The sequence below is a fragment of the Oncorhynchus nerka genome, linkage group LG25 (assembly GCF_034236695.1).
Source record: "Oncorhynchus nerka isolate Pitt River linkage group LG25, Oner_Uvic_2.0, whole genome shotgun sequence".
Classification (NCBI taxonomy): domain Eukaryota; kingdom Metazoa; phylum Chordata; class Actinopteri; order Salmoniformes; family Salmonidae; genus Oncorhynchus; species Oncorhynchus nerka.
In genome coordinates, this window is record NC_088420.1 from 51,868,353 (window position 1) to 51,881,110 (window position 12,758).

Here is a 12,758-nt window from a genome sequence, read left to right on the forward strand (position 1 = left end):
CACTCCGCTTCAATGGCTGTACAAATTTGCTGGATATTGGTGGGAAGTGGAACACGCTGTCGTACACGTCGATCCAGAGCATCCCAAACATGCACAATGGGTGACATGTCTGGTGAGTATACCGCCCATGGTAGAACTGGGACATTTTCAGCTTACAGTAATTGTGTACAGATCCTTGTGACATTGGGCCGTGCATTATCATACTGTAACATCGGGTGATGGCGGCAGATGGTAAGACAATGGGCCTCAGAATCTCATCACGGTATCTCTTTGCATTCAAATTGCTATCGATAAAATGCAATTGTGTTCATTGTCCGTAGGTTACGCCTGCTCATACCATAACCCAACCGCCACCATGGGCCACTCTGTTCACAACGTTGACATCAGCAAACTGCTCAATGTCATAAACATGGCCTGTGGTTGAGGCCAGTTAGACATACTGCCAGATTGTTTAATATGACATTGGAGATGGCTTATGTAGAAAAATGAACATAAAATGATTTGGTACAGCTCTGGTGGACATTCCAGCAGTCAGCATGCCAATTGCACGCTCCCTCAAAGGTTGAGACATCTGTGGCATTGTGTTGTGTGACAAAACTGCACATTTTAGAGTGGCCTTTTATTGTCCCCAGCACAAGGTGCAACTGTATAATGATCATGCTGTTTCATCAACTTCATGATATGCCAAACCTGTCAGGTGGATTGATTAACTTGACAAATGAGAAATGCTCAATAACAGGGACGTAAACAAAGTTGTGCACAAATTGAGAGAAACATGATCTTTCTGCGTATGGAATACTTCTTAGCTCTTTTATTTCAGCTCATGAAACATGGGACCAACCACTTTACATGTTGCATTTATATTTTTGTTCAGTGTATATCGATACTGAGTCCAAGTATCGAATTGTATTTTTTTTTTTTGCTAGGTAGAGCTAGTTCGGCTGTATCTGAGCCAAAACTACAGTATTTTCATCCTATAGCTTGCTCTTCATTTTCTTTTATAATAGTGAGCCAACCTGTTTTCAGCACTCCATGACTGATCAAAACAAATGTTCTAATGCTCTCTCTTGTCTCTCTGCAGCATACATATATTAAGCAATATGTTCGGAGCATGAAATTGCAATTATATTGCAGTATTGAATCTTAAAACACATCAAATCGTGATAATCGCAATACATATTGTATCAGCACCTCAGTATCGTGATAATATTGTATCGTGAGGTCCCTGGCAAATCCCAGCCCTATTGAGTCTGCCTTAACTGAAAATTGTAACCTTTTGTTTCCGCCCTCTTGTTCGGGCAATGTTCGGTACATGACAGTGTTTTCAACCTTGCTGTTTGGGGTCTTCTTTGAACCCAGTTAAATAATTAAGTGCTGTAACTCTGTATGGCCTGGTTTCACCTTTCTAATTCCTGTGTCAGGCCTGGATGTTGAGGCCTGGATGTCTAGGCCAAATGGAGTGGACCCCGCTGATGTGTGCTGTGCACGTGGCTCACTATGACATCGCCAAGTTGCTGCTGGACATAGGAGCCAGCGCTAACTCCAGCAGAGACAAGACCAACTCGTCATATTATCCAGCACTAACTCCAGCAGACAAGACCAACGTGTCATATTAGCCAGCGCTAACTTCAGCAGAGACAAGACCAACGTGTCATATTATCCAGCGCTAACTTCAGCAGACAAGACCAACGTGTCATATTAGCCAGCGCTAACTTCAGCAGAGACAAGACCAACTCGTCATATTAGCCAGCGCTAACTTCAGCAGAGACAAGACCAACTCGTCATATTATCCAGCGCTAACTTCAGCAGAGACAAGACCAACTCGTCATATTATCCAGCGCTAACTTCAGCAGAGACAAGACCAACTCGTCATATTATCCAGCGCTAACTTCAGCAGAGACAAGACCAACGTGTCATATTAAGACCAACGTGTCATATTATCCAGCGCTAACTTCAGCAGACCAACGACAAGACCAGCGCTATATTAGCCAAGACCACGTCATATTAGCCAGCGCTAACTTCAGCAAGACCAACGTGTCATATTATCCAGAGACAAGACCAACTCATCATATTAGCAGCCCAGCGCTAACTTCAGCAGAGACAAGACCAACGTGTCATATTATCAGCAGCAGACAAGACCAACGTGTCATATTATCCAGCGCTAACTTCAGCAGACAAGACCAACGTGTCAGACAAGACCAACGTGTCATATTATCCAGCGCTAACTTCAGCAGACAAGACCAACGTGTCATATTAGCCAGCGACTAACTTCAGCAGAGACAAGACCAACGTCGTCATATTAGCCAGCGCTAACTTCAGCAGAGACAAGACCAACGTGTCATATTATCCAGACCAACGTGTCATATTATCCAGCGCTAACTTCAGCAGACAAGACCAACGTAACTCATATTATCCAGCGCTAACTTCAGCAGACAAGACCAACGTGTCATATTATCCAGCGCTAACTTCAGCAGACAAGACCAACGTGTCATATTATCCAGCCAGACAAGACCAACGTGTCAGCAACTTCAGCAGACAAGACCAACGCTTCATATTAGCCAGCGCTAACTTCAGCAGAGACAAGACCAACGTGTCAGCGCTAACTTAGCCCAACGTGTCATATTATCCAGCGCTAACTTCAGCAGAGACAAGACCAACGTTCATATTATCCAGCGCTAACTTCAGCAGAGACAAGACCAACGTGTCATATTATCCAGTGAGACAAGACCAACGTGTCATATTATCCAGCGCTAACTTCAGCAGACAAGACCAACGTGTCATATTATCCAGCGCTAACTTCAGCAGACAAGACCAACGTGTCATATTAGCCAGCGCTAACTACAGCAGAGACAAGACCAACGTGTCATATTATCCAGCGCTAACTTCAGCAGAGACAAGACCAACGTGTCATATTATCCAGCGCTAACTTCAGCAGACAAGACCAACGCTTCATATTAGCCAGCGCTAACTTCAGCAGAGACAAGACCAACGTGTCATATTAGCCAGTGCTAACTTCAGCAGAGACAAGACCAACGTGTCATATTATCCAGCGCTAACTTCAGCAGACAAGACCAACGTGTCATATTATCCAGCGCTAACTTCAGCAGAGACAAGACCAACGTGTCATATTATCCAGCGCTAACTTCAGCAGACAAGACCAACTCGTCATATTATCCAGCGCTAACTACAGCAGAGACAAGACCAACGTGTCATATTATCCAGCGCTAACTTCAGCAGAGACAAGACCAACGTGTCATATTATCCAGCGCTAACTACAGCAGAGACAAGACCAACTCGTCATATTATCCAGCGCTAACTTCAGCAGAGACAAGACCAACGTATCATATTATGTAGGCTACAGCTTGTATTCAATACCATGCTCCCATCAGCACTATGTTGACTACATCCTGGTGCGTAATTAGGTGTGAAATAATTTTGTTTGCATTGTAGTTGAACAAAAGTAGTGCAAGTTAATAGGCGTAAACGTTAAATCATTCCACCAGACCAATATATTTTTCAGATGTCATGGGTTTTTCAGGGTTTCACAGACAGTGGTGTGACAGAATTTGACCAATTTCTAGTAGAAACTTTCATATCTTCCAGCTTCTGCACGACTGCTTGTAGAAGAGACTATCTGCTCTATAGACACCAATTAAAAGAGAGAACACTGCTGTTGACACAGGCTCAAATGACCTTCCTGTCAGAAGTAGGACAGATAGCGGGATATTGCAACAACACAGCAATGATGGACAAGGAAAGGAAGGAAGGAATCCTGTGATATAAAATGACCCAAGCTGTGTATGTCCAGACTTAATCCCCCCGTCTCCCGACAGGCCACTTCTGCTTTCCATGAAAAAACTGTATCGCACTTGAATCACACACATGCACACACAGTTAATTACCCCACCTCTTGCACCTTTTCTCAATTTCCACACGTGCCCCGGCCAAAGACTGGGGAGCCAATTAGAAGCCTTGGCACTAGCTTCATCTGCCTTTACTTAAAGTCTATGACGTTAAAGAGGAACCTTCGAAAAACATGCTGCTAATCCGCCGGTGTGTTTTCAGTTTACAGCTCCGACCATTTCATTCCTGCCTCTCTCACTGGTGGAGAAATTGAATGCATCTTCCGGGGTATCGTTGTATCAGGGATCTAGGAAAGGGAGACAAGAGAGTCAAAGTCATGGATAGACAGAGGAGAGTGTTACCCCGATTGGGTGATATGGGAGGGGTGTCACAGTCTGTGCTTGCGTTTGTGCATTACTCCAGTCAGCACATATGGGATGGATGGTTGTGTGTACATTAGTGATGGGCGGGTCAGCCGTTTGTTCACCCGCACCCAATTGCTAATAACTAGGGGTGTAAAGGTTCACCAAATCCATGGTTCGGTGCGTATTGCAGTATTGGGTTCACGGTTCAGTGGAAAAATGAAATGTACTTCAATGTTCAGCATTCAATGTTCCTTGCATTGTCCGTTGTGACCGGATTGTTGTGTTGGGTTTCCACTCTGATGCTGCGTTTGTAACCATATGGAATGTGCGAGTTTACCAGTTGTGAAGTCCTAAATACCAGTTGGTATGCATTCATGTGATTTAAACTCATTGAGAAACGCTGATTGACTAATGGCCAACAAGCTGTGTCAACAATAAACTAAAAGTACAGCTATCATGCTTGTAAACTAATTATAGAGTTAAAAAAAAAACACTTTAATAGATTGCTTTTTATATTGTTTTGTTGTTGCATTTAACTGCTGAAAATGCTGTTATAGGGGCCATTTCCTTAGTAAGTGACGTCAGAGGTCACCACGTGGGAGTGTTGGGTGCTCAGGATGATAGACGAGTTTCCAACTAGTAAAAACAGTTTGAGGGCCGTTGAAGTGTATTTCTCCCAGTCGTTGGTTTGCTTATAAACAGTGGAGCGGGTAATAACTGTTTGCTGAATGTGTGCAAAAGGGAAGTTCGTAACGTGGCTCAAGCACTTTCACGAGGTGCTGAAACCCAAATAATTTTCCAATCGTTTTATTCTGAACAGAACCATTATTTTTTAAAGTTGCGTTCCACTGACCTGCAAAATAAAGTACTGGTTTATTTATATCCGTATTTTCTGTTCCTTTTGAAAGCTCTGAAATATATATTTTTTTACATTACCTCGACATTAAACGAATTCACCAGTACGGATAGAGGAGCTCGCTATGGCGCGGGTAAGCTTTATAGTTGTTTACATATGCGATGGACAGACAAGTACAGGCCGCAACTAACATTTTGCTGGTGGGGAGAGTGCGAGAGGGGGTGGAGGAAGGTTGTGCTTGAAAGTGCTGGGCATCTTGTTATGACTAGCTTCGACACAACCAAGAGAGTTATGCTATGCATCATCTGAATTGGGCCCACAGAGTTAAACTTACTGAGGAGCAGCTTCTATGGATGAACTTTTAATGTCTTGAACCTCTGTAACTTTGCTTAACGTTGGACCAGAGCTAGCTAACAAGTTGTGTGTGTGCAGAGCAGGACCAGGATTAAAAACACATCTTACCTTTTTGTAGTTAATAAATCCAATGTTAAATGTAATAACTATAATATCCGTTACTAGCATTGAAAAAAATATAAACATAGCCTACCTATTGCTCTTGTAATTTCTTTGGCCTGGTCAGAATCAGCTACCAAGTGCTGCTTGACTGCAGAGTGCAGACATTGTGTTGTTGTTTCTTTGCATTTCTGTCTCGCTCCGGTATACTGGGCTGATGTCCGTGTAAATGTGTCAATATGTTTGAGGTGTTGGCAGCTGCATAGGCTGTTCTCGTTGAGCGTGGCGACATTGGGGCTGTCCCCGATCCCAAAAAATATTGGTTGACCGAAAGTCGTCTGTTCTTTCAACCAAGCGATTGTTCTACATAGAAAACGTATATTTTTCCATATACACTACCGTTCAAAAGTTTGGGTTCACTTAGAAATGTTCTGTGAAGGGAGTAGTACACAGCGTTGTACGAGATTTTCCGTTTCTTGCCAATTTCTCGCATGGAATAGTCTTAATTTCTCAGAACAAGAATAGACCGACGAGTCTCAAAAGAATGTTATTTGCTTCTAGCAATTTTGAGCCTGTAATCGAACCCACAAATGCTGACGCTCCAGATACTCAACTAGTCTTAAGAAGGCCAGTTGTATTGCTTCTTTAATCAGGACAACAGTTTTCAGCTGTGCTAAATAATTGCAAAAGGGTTTTCTAATGATCAATTAGCCTTTCAAAATGATAAACTTGGATTAGCTAAGACAACGTGCCATTGGAACACAGGAGTGATGGTTGCTGATAAGGGGCCTCTGTATGCCCATGTAGATATTCCAACAATGTCTACACTGTATTTCTGATAAATGTTATGTTATTTTAATGGACAAAAAATGTGCTTTTCTTTCAAAAACAAGGACATTTCTAAGTGTCCTCAAACTTTTGAACTGTAGTATATTTGACCTGTTTCAGGAAGTTAGCCATATGTGGCACTTCATTACTTCACAGGAGAGGCATTTTATATATTTTTTATCAACATTTGTTATTTTGGTAGAAATGCCTTCTAGAACGTGAACTTTCATGTGCCTTAATAACATATTTGTATTCCATCTGTAAATACGAATATTTGTTTTTAATTACAAGTTTAGTTGGTTTAGCCACGGAAAAAGGCAGGAACCTTCTCGCTAGCAATGATTGGCTGAGAATGGTTGGGCTGGACATGCTGGGAGATGAGTTTGGATTGGTCTGCCATGTAGCATGCTCCTGTATAACGTGAGTTGCTCAGTATGAGTTGATAATCTTTTCTACTGTGGCGTTTTTGAAAGATATAATGTTTTCCATCGAGAACTACAAAAGTTTTGCTACTTTTCTCAACAACATTGATGCCCTGAATTTAGCAGGCGCTATCGACAGATCAGTTGAAAAAAGTTGTGATGGGCTACTTTCTCCACATGCCATGGTCAGTGTGAATGGGAGTGACTTGACTCAAAGCTGGCCAAACAAGATGTAGCTACAAACAAAACAGAGTTAAATGGTTCAAGTCTGCTGTGAGGCGTTCATCCATGTATACTGGTCTAGCAATATTTTCAGATATATGTTTGATATATGATATTATATGTTCATTTTGCCAGAAAGTCATTTTCATTGCAAGTTAAAGTGTACTGTTAGTTAGCTAGCGAACTTTAGCTTACTGGCTTGCTAGCTAATGTTATGTGTATGACCTGTGTAGTAATATTATTCTAATCAGAACTCATTTGCATTGCTAGTTATAGCCTGATTTTGGCTAGCTAACATTGAACCTAGTTGGTTAGCTTTAGCTACCTGCAGATTCATACTACAGGTATGACAATGCTTGTATTGGTGGTAGTAGTATGAGTTGCGATTATGCCGGTTTATTGTTTAGCTAGTTAGCTAGATACCCAGCTACATTTCTAATCAAGACTCCACTTGGCCAGATGATTGCATAACCCATCAAGTTAGCCAGGTGTGTCTGGGGGGTGATTACGGCCATCTAAAGTATTTCATGAACATGTATACATGTCTAGAGAATAGTGACCCATCCACGTAGCTAGATGTGGCAAGGGGGGTGGTTACAGCATTTCTTTCACATGACCCATCAATTTAGACAAGTGTGTCTGGGTAAGCATCATCTAATAATAATATCTGCACATTTTCTGTTTTTGATATTGTTTATGCAAGTAACCATTTCACAGTGCCATTTACACCTTCTGTATCCTGTGCATGTGACAAATAAACTTAGATTTGATTTTATATAGTGTGTGTTTACCAGAGACGGTAATGAACAGCATGACCTGCACCAAAGTCAGATTAGGATATAAGCTAAGGACTAGATAAAGTGTATTTTTACTTTGATTTTTTTCCCTTATTGTAGGCAACTACTTGAAATATCTGGTTGTTTACTACACTACTCTGTTTAGCACATGGCCTCATGTGAATCCTTACAGAGATGTGTGGGGCTAAGGCTTAAGAGGGTGTGAATGATGCTGAATGGCTGTAGACATAGAAGAGCACTCCAGTGGGTGTACCAAAACATCTAAGGGCCTTTTTTCTCAAAAGTGGCATTACAAGTTTATAATCTTTCAAAGCAGAATTACTTTCCCATCGTCTCTCAACTGCAGTGAATGACATACCATCTTCTAGCTCTGAGTCTATACCATTATTTAATGTAAAAAACTTTTTTTTTTAAATGTAGGACCGAATCGAGGTGGTGGCTCACATATACACTGGGGAGAACAAGTATTTGATAACCTGCTAAATTGGCAGTGTTTCCTACTTACAAAGCATGTAGAGGTCTGTATTTTTTAATCATATGTACACTTCAACTGAGAGAGACGGAATCTAAAACAAAAATCCAGAAAATCACATGGTATGATTTTTAAGTAATTAATAATTAATAAAAATTAATAAATTAGTAATTTGCATTTTATTGCATAACATAAGTATTTGATCACCTACCAACCAGTAAGAATTCCGGCTATCACAGACCTGTTAGTTTTTCTTTAATTAAGAATCCCTCCTGTTCTCCACTCATTACCTGTATTAACTGCACCTGTTTGAACTCGTTATCCGTATAAAAGACACCTGTCCACAAACTCAATCAAACAGACTCCAACCTCTCCACAAAGGCCAAGACCAGAAGGCTGTGTAAGGACATCAGGGATAAAATTGTAGACCTGCACAAGGCTGGGATGGGCTACAGGACAATAGGCAAGCAGCTTGGTGAGAAGGCAACAACTGTTGGTGCAATTATTAGAAAATGGAAGAAGTTCAAGGTGACTGTCAATCACCCTCGGTCTGGGGCTCCATGCAAGATCTCACCTCGCGGGGCATCAATGATCATGAGGAAGGTGAGGGATCAGCCCAGAACTACACGGCAGGACCTGGTCAATGACCTGAAGAGAGCTGGGACCACAGTCTCAAAAAACCCATTAGTAACACACTACGCCGTCATGAATTAAAATACTGCAGTGCACGCAAGGTCCCCCTGCTCAAGCCGGCGCATGTCCAGACCCGTCTGAAGTTTGCCAATGACCATCTGGATGATCCAGCGGAGGAATGGGAGAAGGTCATGTGGTCTGATGACACAAAAATAGAGCCTTTTGGTCTAAACTCCACTCGCCTTGTTTGGAGGAAGAAGAAGGATGAGTACAACCCCAAGAACACCAACCCAACCGTGAATCATGGAGGTGGAAACATAATTTTTTGGGGATGCTTTTCTGCAAAGGGGACTGGACGACTGCACCGTATTGAGGGGAGGATGGATGGGGCCATGTATCGCGAGATCTTGGCCAACAACCTCCTTCCCTCAGTAAGAGCATTGGAGATGGGTCGTGGCTGGGTCTTCCAGCATGACAACGACCCGAAACACACAGCCAGGGCAACTAAGGAGTGGCTCCGTAAGAAGCATCTCAAGGTCCTGGAGTGGCCTAGCCAGTCTCCAGACCTGAACCCAATAGAACATCTTTGAAGGGAGCTGAAAGTCCGTATTACCCAGCGACAGCCCGGAGACCTGAAGGATCTGGAGACGGTTTGTATGGAGGAGTGGGCCAAAATCGCTGCTGCAGTGTGTGCAAACCTGGTCAAGAACTACAGGAAACATATGATCTCTGTAATTGCAAACAAAGGTTTCTGTACCAAATATTAAGTTCTGCTTTTCTGATGTATCAAATACTTTTGTCATGCAATAAAATGCTAATTAATTACTTAAAAATCATACAATGTGATTTTCTGGATTTTTGTTGTAGATTCCGTCTCTCTTAGTTGAAGTGTACATATGATAAAAAATTACAGACCTCTACATGCTTTGAAAATAGGAAAACCTGCAAAATCAGCAGTGTATCAAATACTTGTTCTCCCCACTGTAGACACACCCTATGTGTTTTAATAAAAAGCAACTATATGTATTGAGCTTGTCTGATGCTTCAAGCACACGGTTTGATTAAATAAAGACACAGATTACTCAAGAGAGAGCCAGAGATCAAGCTAACAGGAAGAAAAAACCTTAACCTGACCGGACAATCCTCCTCTCATTCCGGCTGATTTTTGCCATTACTCTCCTGAAGTTGCCTATAACAGGCTCCACGAGGACTCGGCAACCTTTCTCATGTGGAATGCCAATTTATCTTACCATTTCCACCCATCAACGTGCCAGTTATGGTTTTCATATGCACAGTTTCATTTCAATTTATAATAACATCCGTGTGTCTCAAAATCAGTGTCATGTGGTTAATCAAAATTCTATCCAAATCTAAATTAAAATGATACAAATGAGAAAGACACAACGAACTTGAAACATTGTATCAACAATCAACTTGGGTCTGGCCATTGTATAAAATATTTTGGGGCCTCAGAGTTGCCAATGTCAGTGAGATCGGGACAAACACAGCTGTAGGCTATTTGAGCAAGAGATAAAAGGTAATCGGATAGGCCTATTTTATGACGTTTCCACTGGATCAGAGCATTATATTTATAGAAAGGGAGAGAGCTGGAAAGATTTAATTAACTATTGTCATTCTCAATGGATGCAAAAACAGACTTTGTTTGCTTGCTGTCTGAGATTTAAGAAAACATTACTTCGAGAAGCTCCACAGCTCATGAGTGGTGGTGTTTTAAGCCAATCAGAAATACTATCAGATCCCCAAATGGGCACATTTATATGCCTACATTTGTGCGCAGGCCAGGTAGCCTATAGGCCTACTTCTATGCATAATCAGATGCTTGTCCTTGCTCAACATTGACAAGAGCACTCCAAACAAAAGACACTTACTAAATTGATAAACTCGTAAATGGAAGGAAATAAAGCAAAACCTGTTTCTCACAAGCATAGGTTGTTCACTCTGCAAACAACGTGTCCCCTCCGACAACGAGAACGGTAAAAGAAAAGAATAATAATAATATATCGAATGCATTAACAGAAAAGACCGTAATCAAACAAAGATTGTAGATTAGAAATGAACGGTAAATGTACAACTGGTGATACACCATACAGTACCAGTCAAAAGTTTGGACACACCTACTCATTGAAAGGTTTTTCTTTATTTTTACTATTCTCTACATTGCAGAATAATAGGGAAGACATCAAAACTATGAAATAACATATATGGAATCATGTAGTAACCAAAATTGTGTTAAACAAATCAAAATATATTTTAGATTTTTCAAAGTTTGCCTTGATGACAGCTTTGCACACTCTTGGCATTCTCTCAACCAGCTTCACCTGGAATGCTTTTCCAACAGTCTTGAAGGACTTCTCACATGCTGAGCACTTGTTGGCTGCTTTTCCTTCACTCTGCGGTCCAACTCATCCCAAACCATCTCAATTGGGTTGAGTCGGGTGATTGTGGAGGCCAGGTCATCTGATACAGCACTCCATCACTCTCCTTCTTGGTCAAATAGCCCTTACAAATCTGTCGTTCTGCCCCTGAACAGGCAGTTAACCCACTGTTCCTAGGCTGTCATTGAAAATAAGAATTTGTTCTTAACTGACTTGCCTAGTTAAATAAAGGAAAAATAAAACATGTGGATTTGGCTATTGCAGCCAAACCCGATAAATGTACCGTTACACCCCTACTAATAACCGATCCGCCCGACAATATGTGATAAACTAAACATCTGAGGCCCGCACCCAACCCTAATCCGCATATATTGAAAATGCGCTTTAGGCAGAGATGACGGAATAATTTTTTGACAGTCCTTTTTAGATTGGCTAGTCAGCTTATTATTTCCAACATTTTGGTAGTCTATCTGTTAGTCAACTTGTCTATAATTAGATACATGCAGCTTATCTTCTGTCATTGTTGCCCTAAAATACTAAATAAACCCTTGCTCACCAGAATAATGCCATAAATCAATAGAATAATTGCTTGAATCTGATTGACATCAGTAATGTTTTTTTTCTCTTTCTTCTCTGCTTCTCTCAGCACAGTAGAATTTTCGGGACTGGGGAGAAAATGCAATTTAAAAATATTCCATGCAAAATTTCCAAATGAGTTTCAGCAGTTTTAAGGAAATGAAAAGCTGTTGAAACAACCCAACATGTTTCTAATAAGATTTCAGTTCGGCTTGGATGTCTATTTTATGTGGTTGAAATACTATCAGCTTTCATGATGCTGTTAAAGACGGCACATTTACAGACATTCCCTAACCACTCATTCACTCCCTCAAGATGCTGAAAAGAACACTCGTGTTCCTGAATCAAAATGTACATTTGGTGTATAATTTTACTGCAAGTAATGCTTAATTCTATAGGAGTTAATATTATATTAAGCTATGTCTGAGGTTTTAGACCTACAGTCAGTGTCCAGATTTCAGTTAGGCTACTATTCCATTTACCCAACTGAACACTACAGTTGCCTTGAGGTGCCATTTTGAATTCCCCTTCTCATGACTGACGAATTTGTATAGCACCTCACAATCATAACACATACAGTGGCTTGCGAAAATATTCACCACCCGTGGCATTTTTCCTATTTTGTTGCCTTGTAACCTGGAATTAAAATATATTTTGGGGTTTCTATCATTTGATTGACACAACATGCGTACCACTTTGAAGATATTTTTTTGTGTGTGTGAAGCACACAAGAAATAAGAAAAAAACAACAGAACTTGAGCATGCATGACTATTCACCCCCCCGCTGGTGTAGAGCAATCTTTAAGTCATACCACAGATTCTCAATTGGATTGAGGTCTGGGCTTTGACTAGGCCATTCCAAACCATTTAAATGTTTCCCCCTAAACCACTCAAG

At 41.2% G+C, this 12,758-nt stretch overlaps 1 pseudogene; it reads left to right on the forward strand.

Moving 5' to 3' along the window:
- The first annotated feature begins 1,168 nt into the window (after positions 1–1,168).
- The window catches only part of LOC135564581 (ankyrin repeat, SAM and basic leucine zipper domain-containing protein 1-like), a 40,071-nt pseudogene continuing 28,481 nt past the window's right edge, over positions 1,169–12,758 (forward strand).